This window comes from Eriocheir sinensis, unplaced genomic scaffold, assembly GCF_024679095.1.
Source record: "Eriocheir sinensis breed Jianghai 21 unplaced genomic scaffold, ASM2467909v1 Scaffold150, whole genome shotgun sequence".
Taxonomy (NCBI): Eukaryota; Metazoa; Arthropoda; class Malacostraca; order Decapoda; family Varunidae; genus Eriocheir; species Eriocheir sinensis.
The window spans coordinates 275,530-286,433 of NW_026110851.1; the positions used below are offsets into that span (position 1 = coordinate 275,530).

Consider the following 10,904-nt stretch of genomic DNA (forward strand, 5'->3'; position numbering starts at 1 on the left):
TGAAGTCTGTCCGTCAACACCCCGTCCGCGCCCCCCGCCGTCCGTCGCGCCGTCAGCCTCGCAGAGGGGGCCGACCAGCTGCGGCGCCAAGCAATTCCCCGTCGCGTCCATCATGGCCGAGTTGCCGTGTGTCGGATCGCCTGTCGCCTCGCTCTCAGGAGCAAGGCGCCGCGAAAGGTCTTATCGGCGGCCCGATTGACGCGTGAGGGTGCAAGGCCGCGGCGGGGCATCACTGGCAGCCCCTCGAGGCGCCTGAGTAAACGCCTGAAGCTGGGCGTGGGCCGGCGGGTGGGCGTTTACCTGTCCGGGGTCGGTGAGGTGCCACAAGTGAGGGGCGCACCGTGGGCCCTGCCGCTAATCTCGCCGCCTGACGCCCGGGGCCCTGGCATACGCAGGGGGCGCGGGGTCACCGACAGGAGTGGTGTAACGGCCAGGCACACGTGTTAACATTTCCCGGGAGGGTCACGTGGTTCGTTCCCACCCAAGGCAGGGTCGTGACTGTGCCCCGCCGCCCCTTCAGGCCGAGGGGCGTCCCTGGCCGGCCCTACGTGTGCCGCGTCCCCTCGGCCTGGGTTAGGCCGCCGCAGCCGAACCGCCGCGGCCCTTCGTTCACGGTTGAAAAATGGGCTTCCATAAGAGTAGATTGCAGCTTTCTTCAACTTTTCTAGCACACCGTCAACAAACATCGCCGAGGCGCGGGGAAACACGCCGCTACACCCGCCGACGCAGGGGCGAGTTCCCCCCGGCGGCGGCCGAGGCTCAGCACCACACCATCTGCCGCGGGAGGACACAGCTGCCGGGGTACAGTTACCTGCCGCCCCGCCCCGTCCCCACCCGCCGTGACTGGATGGTGGCGGGGCTCCATCAAAGAGTAAACACACTAGAAACTCATGATTTGCAACGTAATCACGCGCGCTGCCGCCGGGGAGTGTGCATGAGACAGACAGGCAGACAGACAGACAGACAGACAGGCAGACAGACAAACAGACCCACAATCAAACAGAAGCGTAAGGCCGAGAGGAGTAATATGATGTGTGTGACGTGGATGGCATACTTAGCCTAAAGGTGAAGTGTGTGCTGGGGTCGGGGCGTGGGCTGGTATGCGCTGAGCTAAGTGTGACGTGTGGGCGGTGAGATGGGCGGGGTGAGAGGCTGGGTGGGAGGCTGAGGGGCTGAGAGGAGTGTGATGGGATAAGACTGAGTGAGTGGAGAGCTGGATGAGGAGAGATGAAGAGGAGAGGAGAGGACAGAGAAGGGAGATGAGAAGAGAGGGCATTAAGTGAACTGTGATAAACTGTGAGGCAAGGAGAGAAGAGGAGCGAAGAGAAAGATAAGAAAAGAGAGCACTGAGTGAGATGAGAGGCGAGGAGGCGAGGAAAGAAGAGAATGAAGAAAAGAAGGCATTGAGAGAGATGGGAAGCAAGGAGGCGAGGAGGAGATAAGAGAAAGATGATAACAGAGAGCATTGAGAGAGACGGGAAGCAAGAAACAGAGAAAAGAGAATAATGGCGGCGAGGAAAGATGAGAAAAAAGATAAGAAAAGAGGCATTGAGTGAGATGGGAAGCAAGGAGACGAGGAGAAGAGAACGATGATAACAGAGAGCACTGAGAGATAGGAAGCAAGGAGAGAAAAAGAGTGATGATGATAAGAGAGAGCACTGAGTAAGACGGGAAGCGAAGAGACGATAAGAAAATTGATAAGACTGAGTAAAGATGGAAGGAAATGAGACTGAAGGCAAGAGAAACAAGACCAGAAGAAAGGACACTGAGTAAGATAGAAAGCAAGAAGAGAAATAAGATGAAGAGAAATAGTGAATTGTGAGGCGAGAGGCGAACTTAGAAGAGGAAAGAAGAGCAGAAGAAAGGACATTGAGTAAGATAGAAAGCAAGAAAAAGAGAAATAAGATAAGAAGAAATAGTAAGTTGTCAGGCGAGAGGCGAACTTAGAAGAGGAAAGAGAAGATTGAGAACAGGAACCGAGCAGAGGAAAGCAGAGAGAGAGCACTCAGCAGCAGGAAGAGAGAAGGAGAGAGGGAGTCAGGAGAAGGTTGTTTGGACAGTGACCGACACATACCAGGTGCCCACTTCCCCTCCTCGCCCTGCCCTCCCTCACTCCCTCTGCTCCTCCGCCGCCTCCAGACCTGCCTATACACTCCCTCACTCCGCACTCCACCTCCCACGCCTCCTCCACCACCACCACTCCGGCGTTCCTGTGGTTGGCGTCTTTACCCTCAGTAGCGGCACGACCTCATCTCTCTTCCACCTCCACCTGTTCACCGTGTACCTATCCACCTCCACCTCCACCTCCGTGTAAGCCCACCTGTCAGGCATCCACTCCCTCAAGCAGGTAATCGTTCATCCAGTGTAGTTAAGAGCCAGTTAGTCAGTTTCTCAGTTTCCTTCCACTAATCATCCACTTGGGGTAAATGTTAATGCTCCCTCCCGCTACTCCCACACCCTCCTCCTCCTCCTCCTCCTCCTCCTCAGTCCTCGTCCCTTCCGAAGCCACTCACTCAACCGTGCAAGCAGTTAGTCGTTCATCGTTCCGCCATCTCTGTTGTTCATTTGCCTGTCAGTTAGTCAGTCAAACAGCTACTCAGTCAGTCAGTCATTTAGCTACTCAGTCAGTCAGTCAAACACCTAGCCAGTCAGTCAAACATCTAGTCAGTCAGTCAGTCAGTCAAACATATATCTAGTCGGTCAGTCAATCAGTCAACAACACAGACGATTAGCCAGCCAGTCATCCAATCCGTAAAAAAAAAAAAAAAAAAAAAGAGTAAGGTAACCAATCAGGCATACCCAATCACCCACTCAGCCATGCAACACCCACCTTGAACACCCAACAACCAGGTATACCCAATCACCCACTCAGCCATGCAACACCCACCTTGAACACCCAACACCCAGGTGTACCCAATCACCCACTCAGCCATGCAACACCCACCCTTGAACACCCAGCACCCAGGTATACCCAATCACCCACTCAGCAATGCAACACCCACCCTTGAACACCCAGCACCCAGGTATACCCAATCACCCACTCAGCCATGCAACACCCACCCTTGAACACCCAGCACCCAGGTATACCCAATCACCCACTCAGCAATGCAACACCCATCTTGAACACCTAGCACCCAGGTATACCCAATCACCCACTCAGCCATGCAACACCCACCCTTGAACACCCAACACCCAAGTACACCCAGTCACCCACTCAATCACACGACACCAACCCTTGAACACCCAACAATCCACTCACCCACACGACACCCCCCCTCGAACATCCAATCACCCACTCAACCATCCCCTGAACACCCAACAACTAGGCCACAAAGCTGCTTGACGATACCCAGCTAGCCAGGTATGCCCAGTCAGGTGCCCAGCCAGTCAGTCAGCCAAGCAGTCAGCCGCCCAACGCCCCAAGCCATCCTGAAGGTCACGGCCGCAGCAACACGACCAGCCAGCCAGCCAGCCAGCGACCCACTTCCTGCTCCCCGCTCTCTGCTGCCGCCTGCTCCTTCTACTGTCTGCTCTGTTGTGGCCATTGCAGGAAGTAGGGGCAGCAGGGTCTTCACTCTACACGGCTTCCTTTTGTTGCAGTAGGACCCATCACCAGTAGGGCAGTCTAATAATTTAATTCCACATTTTTAAACATATCAGGCTCCCAGTACGACTTTTTCCTAAGGTCTCCTCCCGAAATTGACCCCTCTTTCGGCCACCTCTTTGGATTCTTTTTAGGAGCAGCGAGTAGCGGGCTTTTTTTTATTACTGTTTCCTTTTTTTGAGTGCCCTTGAGTTGTCTCCTTTGTTGTTAAAAAAAAAAGAAAAAAAAAAGGGGTGTGTTTTCTCCGTTCAAGATACAGAAGCCGTGTAAAACTATCACCGGGATCACAGAACAGCCCATAAAAATCCCAGCACCTTTTACGAGAAGCTTTTCGGTGAGGTGAACTGAGGCGCCGAGATGTTTAAAAATACGAGGTTATGGATCCTTCCCCTTCCTTTCCTCCCCCTCGTCACTGTTCTAACCCCTTGACCGCGGATTTCCTACAAGAAGACATCACCAAGCTACAGGAATGGAACAAAAAGTGGCTGCTACAATTCAATGAGGAAAAATGTAACGTCCAGCACCTTGGGAGAGGATACCCAACATACCAATACCACATGGGAAACACTCCACTATCCACCACAGAGGCAGAGAAAGACCTGGGACTATATGTTACCAGGCTACCAGTGAAAGCCGAATCCGTGCCAATCGCAGCGGACGGGTTAACCTGGTAGCTGCAGGGATCATGTTTCTTAAAGGCTCCTCTAAGCGAGAAAAATGAGAAAAAATCACCACTCATTTCATTTCAAAATATATATATCAACGCATTTGTGATCAGTTTATGCATCATCTATTTTGGTGGGTCTATACTCTATATCATGGCAAAAATGTGGCCCGTCGCTGATACACGGTAAAGCCACAAATTTGCCCCGTCGCTGCTACCGGGTTAAGGATTCCCCCCCCCCTCCCCCTTATGCCGCATCCCCTCTTCGCTCCCCTTCCTCCCCTCCTCCACGTCCTTATCTTACCTCCCTCACCACAACCTCCCTGCTTAACTCTTTTTTTTTTTTTTTTTTTTTTTTTGTTCGTTCTCGTATCTTCATCAGTTTCTTATCTTCTTCCCTCTTCTCAATCTAGTCTTTGTCTTTTATCTTCCTCATTTTCCTTCTCCTGTTTGTTGTTATAGTTTTAATTTTTCTCCATCTCATTTTTTTTTCGTTCCTCTTCTTCGTTTTTCTACTACTTCCTCCTCCTTCTCTTCTGCATCTTCCGCCTCCTCCTATTCCTTATCTTCCTCCTTCTCCTACTACTCTTTCTCTTCTGCATCTTCTTCCTCTTCCTCCTCCACCTTCTCTTCTTTCCCCTCCTCCTACCCATTCTCACCATAATTCACCTTCTACTCTTCTCTTTCTCCTCCTCCTACTCTTTCTCTTCTGCATCTTCTTCCTCCTCCTCCTCCACCTTCTCTTCTTCCCCTCCTCCTACTATTCTCTTCATAATTCACCTTCTACTTTCCTCCTCCTCCTCCTCCTCCTCCTCCTCTACACATGTCATCACACCTGGGCGTCTGTTTTCCCACACCGCACAGGTAAGCGAGAGGCAAGAGACAACAGGTATTACAGGTAGACTAAAGGGACTCCCACGCTCCGGGTCATAGGTCAGGTCAGGCGAGGTCACTGGGTTAGGAGGAGGCGTGTGACTGTGTGTGTGTGACTGTGTGTGTGTGTGTGTGTGTGTGTGTGTGTGTGTGTGTGTGTGTGTGTTTTCTCTTTTATTACATTCTTCCTTTCTCCTCCATTACAGTTCTCTCTCTCTCTCTCTCTCTCTCTCTCTCTCTCTCTCTCTCTCTCTCTCTCTCTCTCTCTCTCTCTCTCTCTCTCTCTCTCTCTCTCTTGTTATTGTTGTGCTTTCTTTTCCTCTTCCTGTTTCCTCCTTTCTCTTTTTGTACCCGCTTTTATTGCTTTTGTTGTTGTTGTTGTTGTTGGTGGTGGTGGTGGTGGTGACTAACTAATCTCCTTTTTCTCTTCTTTTTTACTCATCATTCATTATACATTTTTTCTTATCTATCCACATCATCATCTAGTTGTTTATCTCTCTAATGTTGCTTATTCATCTTCTCTTCATTCTTCCCTCCCTATTATTCATCTCTCCCTTATTATTATTATTCTTGTTCATTTTATTTTCTTTATTATTTTTTTCTTGTTCATTTTCTCTTCCTTCTTCAAATTGTTCATCTTCTCTTCTTATTTTTTTTCTTAATCTTCTGTTTCTTCTCCTCATTCTTATTATCATCATTATCATCACCCATTATCACTATTATTATTACTATTCATCTGACTACTACTATTCTTATTCATCTCACTATCACTAAACATCCTCCTCGTCATCATCACTATCACCATTCTTCGTAGCTACAACACCGGCTCCCTGAATTGCTGGCTAACTAACAGACACGAGAACAAAGTAATAATAATAACATTCACAAACAACAATAACAACAATGCGTCACGCTCAGAACACGAAAAAAAGAACCCATTAACAATAAAAATAATAATTAACTCCAGGAGAAATAATTAATGACGCTATGCACTAATACTTCACGCAAATTGTCTTTTCTTCTATACAACAATGGAGGTGGTTGTGGTGGTGGTGGTGGTGGGTGAAGAGGTAGGTGGTGGATGGGTGAATACGTGGAAAGGTACAAAAAAAATATGAAAAAGAAAGAAAGAAAAAGAGAAAGAAAAAAAAGTGGAGGGGTAAAGGGGAGTATCAGCAGCTAAGTGAGGAAATGGCAGGAAGGATGTAGGAAGGAAGGGAGAGAGGGAGGCAAAGTGGAGGAGGAGGAGGAGGAGGAGGAAGAAGAGGAGGAGGAGGAGGAAAGAGGAGGTCAGTCACTTGAAGATGTTTACTCACTGTCACGGAGGAAGATCAGGAAAAGGAGGAGGAGGAGGAAAGAGGGAGAGAGGGAGAAGCGGGGCAAGTGATGGGTTTGGGAAGAAGAAGAGAGTCGGGGAATGGAGGAATGATAACAAGGGAAGAGGGGGGATAAAGAGTGCTGGAAATAAAGTGTTCAGAGGAAAGATAAACATTTGGGAAGGAAACAAACGAATGGGGAAGAAGAGAAGGTTAGAGGAATGAAGAGCAAGGGAAATAAGGTTTAGAGGAAAGATTGACGTAAGGAAATAAAACAAGGGAAGAGAAAGGGGACGTTGAGGATGGAAAATCGGGGTAAATAAAGTTGAAATCGGGGTAAATAAAGTTGAAATCGGGGTAAATAAAGTTGAAATCGGGGTAAATAAAGTTGAAATCGGGGTAAATAAAGTTCAAATCGGGGTAAATAAAGTTGAAATTGGGGTAAATCGGGGGTAAATAAAGTTGAAATCGGGGTAAATAAAGTTGAAATCGGGGTAAATCGGGGGTAAATAAAGTTGAAATCGGGGTAAATAAAGTTGAAATCGGGGTAAATAAAGTTGAAATCGGGGTAAATAAAGTTGAAATCGGGGTAAATAAAGTTCAAATCGGGGTAAATAAAGTTCAAATCGGGGTAAATAAAGTTCAGAGGGAAAACAAAAACAAAGAAAGGGATCAAAAGAGAGAAGAGAAATTAAGAGCGAAACAAAAACGGAAGTAAATAAAGTTAAAAGGGAAGAAAAAAGAGGAAAGGAAACCAAGGAAGTGAAGAAAAATTTAGAGAAAGAAAAATCGTGAGGCGAATATGGTTTAGAGGCAAGGAAACAAGGGATTGACTCTCTCTCTCTCTCTCTCTCTCTCTCTCTCTCTCTCTCTCTCTCTCTCTCGTGTACACCTTAATGAGAGAAGGAAACAAAAGGAGAGATGAAAAATTAAATAAAACAAAAACGGGAGTAAGTTGGGTTAAAAGGGAAGAAAAAAAGAGGAAAGGAAACCAAGGAAGTGAAGAAAAATTTAGAGAGAAAAATCGTGAGGCAAATATGGTTTAGAGGCAAGGAAACAAGAGAAGAGGGCAGAACTTTAGTGGGAGAAACCTTAGAGGAAAATAAAGCTTGCTGTCCTAACTTGTACCCATTTTATGCTGATTCTAAACTTTTATGTGAGAGCCAGGTGTGTGCTGTACTTGGCGTGTCCTGTGTCTGGCATATCCTGTACCTGGTGTAACTTGAGCCTGGTATAACTTGTTCTTGGCGTGACCTGCAAGTAACCTAACCTAACCTAACCTATCCTAACCTGCAAGTAACCTAACCTAACCTAACCTGTAAGTAACCTAACCTAACCTAACCTAACATTGTTTCATTCGTCCCCTACATAACAAGATGATCGATTCTTATCTTTCCAATATTTGTGTGCCATTGCCTAACGTGTCCTCCTGTGCCTGGTGTAATGTGTCCCTGGTATAACTGTTGCCTGGTGTGGCGTGGGTGTGGCGTGGGTGTCCCGGGCGTGTGCCAGGGGGCCGGCGGTGGACGGACGGCCCCCAACGATGTTAGCCGCGGTGTTTACTCTTGCCCTCTAACGACCGGCAGACACACGGGGGTGGTGCCGGAGATACCTGGGGCGTGAGGAGGAGGAGGAGGAGGAGGAGAGGAAGAGCAATTTGAGGGGATCTTGTGAATAAGTGACAGGGAGATGGAGCCCAGAAAAAAAAAATAGATAGAGGCAAGTCTATGATAGAGGATTGATGAGAGGATGGAAGGGTATGAAAGAGATGTTCGAGACTTGAAGAGGTGGAAGAGGTGAGGTGCGGGCTGCGATAAGTGGAAAAGTGCGGAGGAATAGGAGATGGGTACAGAAGATGGGGGAATAGGTATGGAAGAGTAGGAAAGGATATGGAAGAGTACGAATGGGTATAAAAGGGAAATGAGGGAAATGGGTATAGAAGAGCTGCTTGGAGTGTGATGGGGAAAATGGGAAGAAGAGTAAGAAGGGATGAGGAAGGGTATAAGAGTGGGGAGGAGGGTGCAGAGGGATGAGATAGACGTAAAAAGAATGTAAGAAGATATAGATAAGAGTGAAGAGATATCTGAAGTCTGATTGAAGGAAGGTTCTGAGGATGGAAGTAAAGTATGCAATAAAAAAAATAAAAAAAGAGTTGGAATGGAAGAGTTAAAGGAGGAGGAGGAGAAGGAGGAGGAGGAGGAGGAGGAGGAAGGAAAGGAGATTCACTTGTCATTCCTCCACCGCACAAATGTTTTCCTGATGATGATGATGATGTTGCGTCCCGGTTCTTTCTCATTACCTGCAGTCCCCCCTCTCTCTCTCTCTCTCTCTCTCTCTCTCTCTCTCTCTCTCTCTCTCTCTCTCTCTCTCTCTCTCTCTCTCTCTCTCTCTCTCTCTCTCTCTTGTACACCTTTAATGACCCATCCTCAAAACCTCTTCTTCTTCTTCTTCCTTTCTTTTTTTCTTTCTCTTCCTTCTTTTTTTTCTTTCTCTCTTCCTTTCTTTTCTCCTCCACCTCCTACTCCTTCTTCTTTTTCTATCTTTCTTCTTGTTTCTCTTCTTCTTTACCTGTGTCCACCTGTCCTCCTTCCTTTCTCTTTTCTTTTCTCTTTTTTCTTTCTTTCTTTTCTCCTCCTTCTTTGTTCTATCTTTCTTCTTGTTTCTCTTCTTCTTCACCTGTGCCCACCTGTCCTCCTCCTCCTCCTCCCCCTCCCCCTCCCCTTCCTCACTTGCCCTTCACCCACGTCACCTGCTCTCCCTTTCCCTCTCGTGTTACCTGTTTCCTTTGTCTTCAATACATTTTACCGATCCCACCTCGAATCCCGCCCACCTGTGACCTTTCGTTGCACCTTTCAATTATTCATCCTCTTACCTGTGACCTAATACCCACTATGCATTTCTCTCCTCCTTCATGTATATCCTGTTTCCATGTAACATCTTCCTCCTCTTTTAAAATCATGTTCGGTGGTCTCGTCTTGACATCGTATTATCTCAACCTGTCTCATACGCAACCACTCCTCTCTGGCTTTGAAAACACGAGGAAAACATGTGTTGACTGTTAAGTTTGTGGACACCTGTAGTACATTATTTATCTCCCTCCTCCTTCATAACACCTGTGGCCATCTGTTACTTGTTCTCTAGTTTCATTATCTCACCTGTCTCATACGCAGTTACCACAATTTGGCTTTGATAACACGAGGAAAACATGACTGGCAACCTGGGGGCACTATGACACCTGTGGCCTCCTTAACCCTCCCATGCAGCCTCGTTATCTCCTCTTCTTCACCTGTCTCATACGCAACCATCACACTTTGGCTTCGATAATACGAGGAAAACATGACTGGTAAACTGGAGGCACTATGACACCTGTGGCTTCCTTAACCCTCGCATGCAGCCTCGTTATCTCCTCTTCTTCACCTGTCTCATGCGCAACCATCACACTTTGGCTTTGATAATATGAGATGAGGAAAACACGACTTGACTATTAAATTGGGGAAACTATTGGGGCATTGTATTATAAGACATTTCGCCGCCCAAGAACACATATTTGACAAGGCTTTCGTGGGAGTTTGGGCCATTTCTAGGGGTAGTTTTATAGCCTTGGTGGTAGTCTGATCCTTCTTCTGTACCACGAACCTAAAAGAACACTCATTAGAACCCGACTGGTCTTCACTTTGGCCTTTGGAAATAGCTGATGTGAGAAGCGAAAGTGTCTTAAAATACCAACTTATGACACCTGTGGCCTCTTGTAACCTGTTTTTTAGCTTCATCATCCCTTTTTTCTTCTTCGTCTCTCAAACGCAACTCACCCTTCCTGGTCCTGATGATAAGGGGAATACATGAATTAAGTGTTAAGATTGGGGGCCTCTGTAGTACATTCTTTCCTCTCTCTCTCTCTCTCTCTCTCTCTCTCTCTCTCTCTCTCTCTCTCTCTCTCCCCCCCCCCCCCCCCCCACCTCTCCGTGATACCTGCGGCCTCATTCAACCGCTCTTCTGCACCTGTCTCAAACGCAACTCACCTTTCCTGGTCCTGATATTACGAGGAAAATATTAACGAAGTGGTAGATTATACGGACGCATCAAACTCTCACTCTGTACGACCTGCCCCGTTCAGACCCGCCCCGCCCCACCCCGCCCCTCCTCCTCCTTATAAACGTTATCGCTATCGACCTCAAAGTGCAACGATACCACGACAAGGAGGCTTAACTTTATGGAGCGGTTACGTCAACACACACACACACACACACACACACACACACACACCTGCCTTGCCCTCTAAGTAGTTCAACGTCATTATACTTCATCATCCAGGTATGTTATTTAAACGTGTTGCTGTTATTTAAAGTTCTGAGATAATTAGTGTTTTTTTTTCTTTTTACCCCTCAACTTCTTCATGAACAGTTCTCCTCCTCCTCCTCCTCTTGTTCTTTTTCTTTCTTCTCCTCAT

At 47.5% G+C, this 10,904-nt stretch overlaps 1 long non-coding RNA gene across 1 annotated transcript; it reads right to left on the minus strand.

Moving 5' to 3' along the window:
• Positions 1 to 8,768: 8,768 nt before the first annotated feature.
• LOC126990238 (uncharacterized) lies at positions 8,769 to 10,387 on the minus strand. Its single transcript, XR_007744153.1, has 2 exons — positions 9,875 to 10,387; positions 8,769 to 9,743 (listed from the first exon to the last, which is right to left on the minus strand). It is a non-coding gene; the product is annotated as an uncharacterized LOC126990238 (long non-coding RNA).
• Between the last annotated feature and the right edge of the window lie 517 nt (positions 10,388 to 10,904).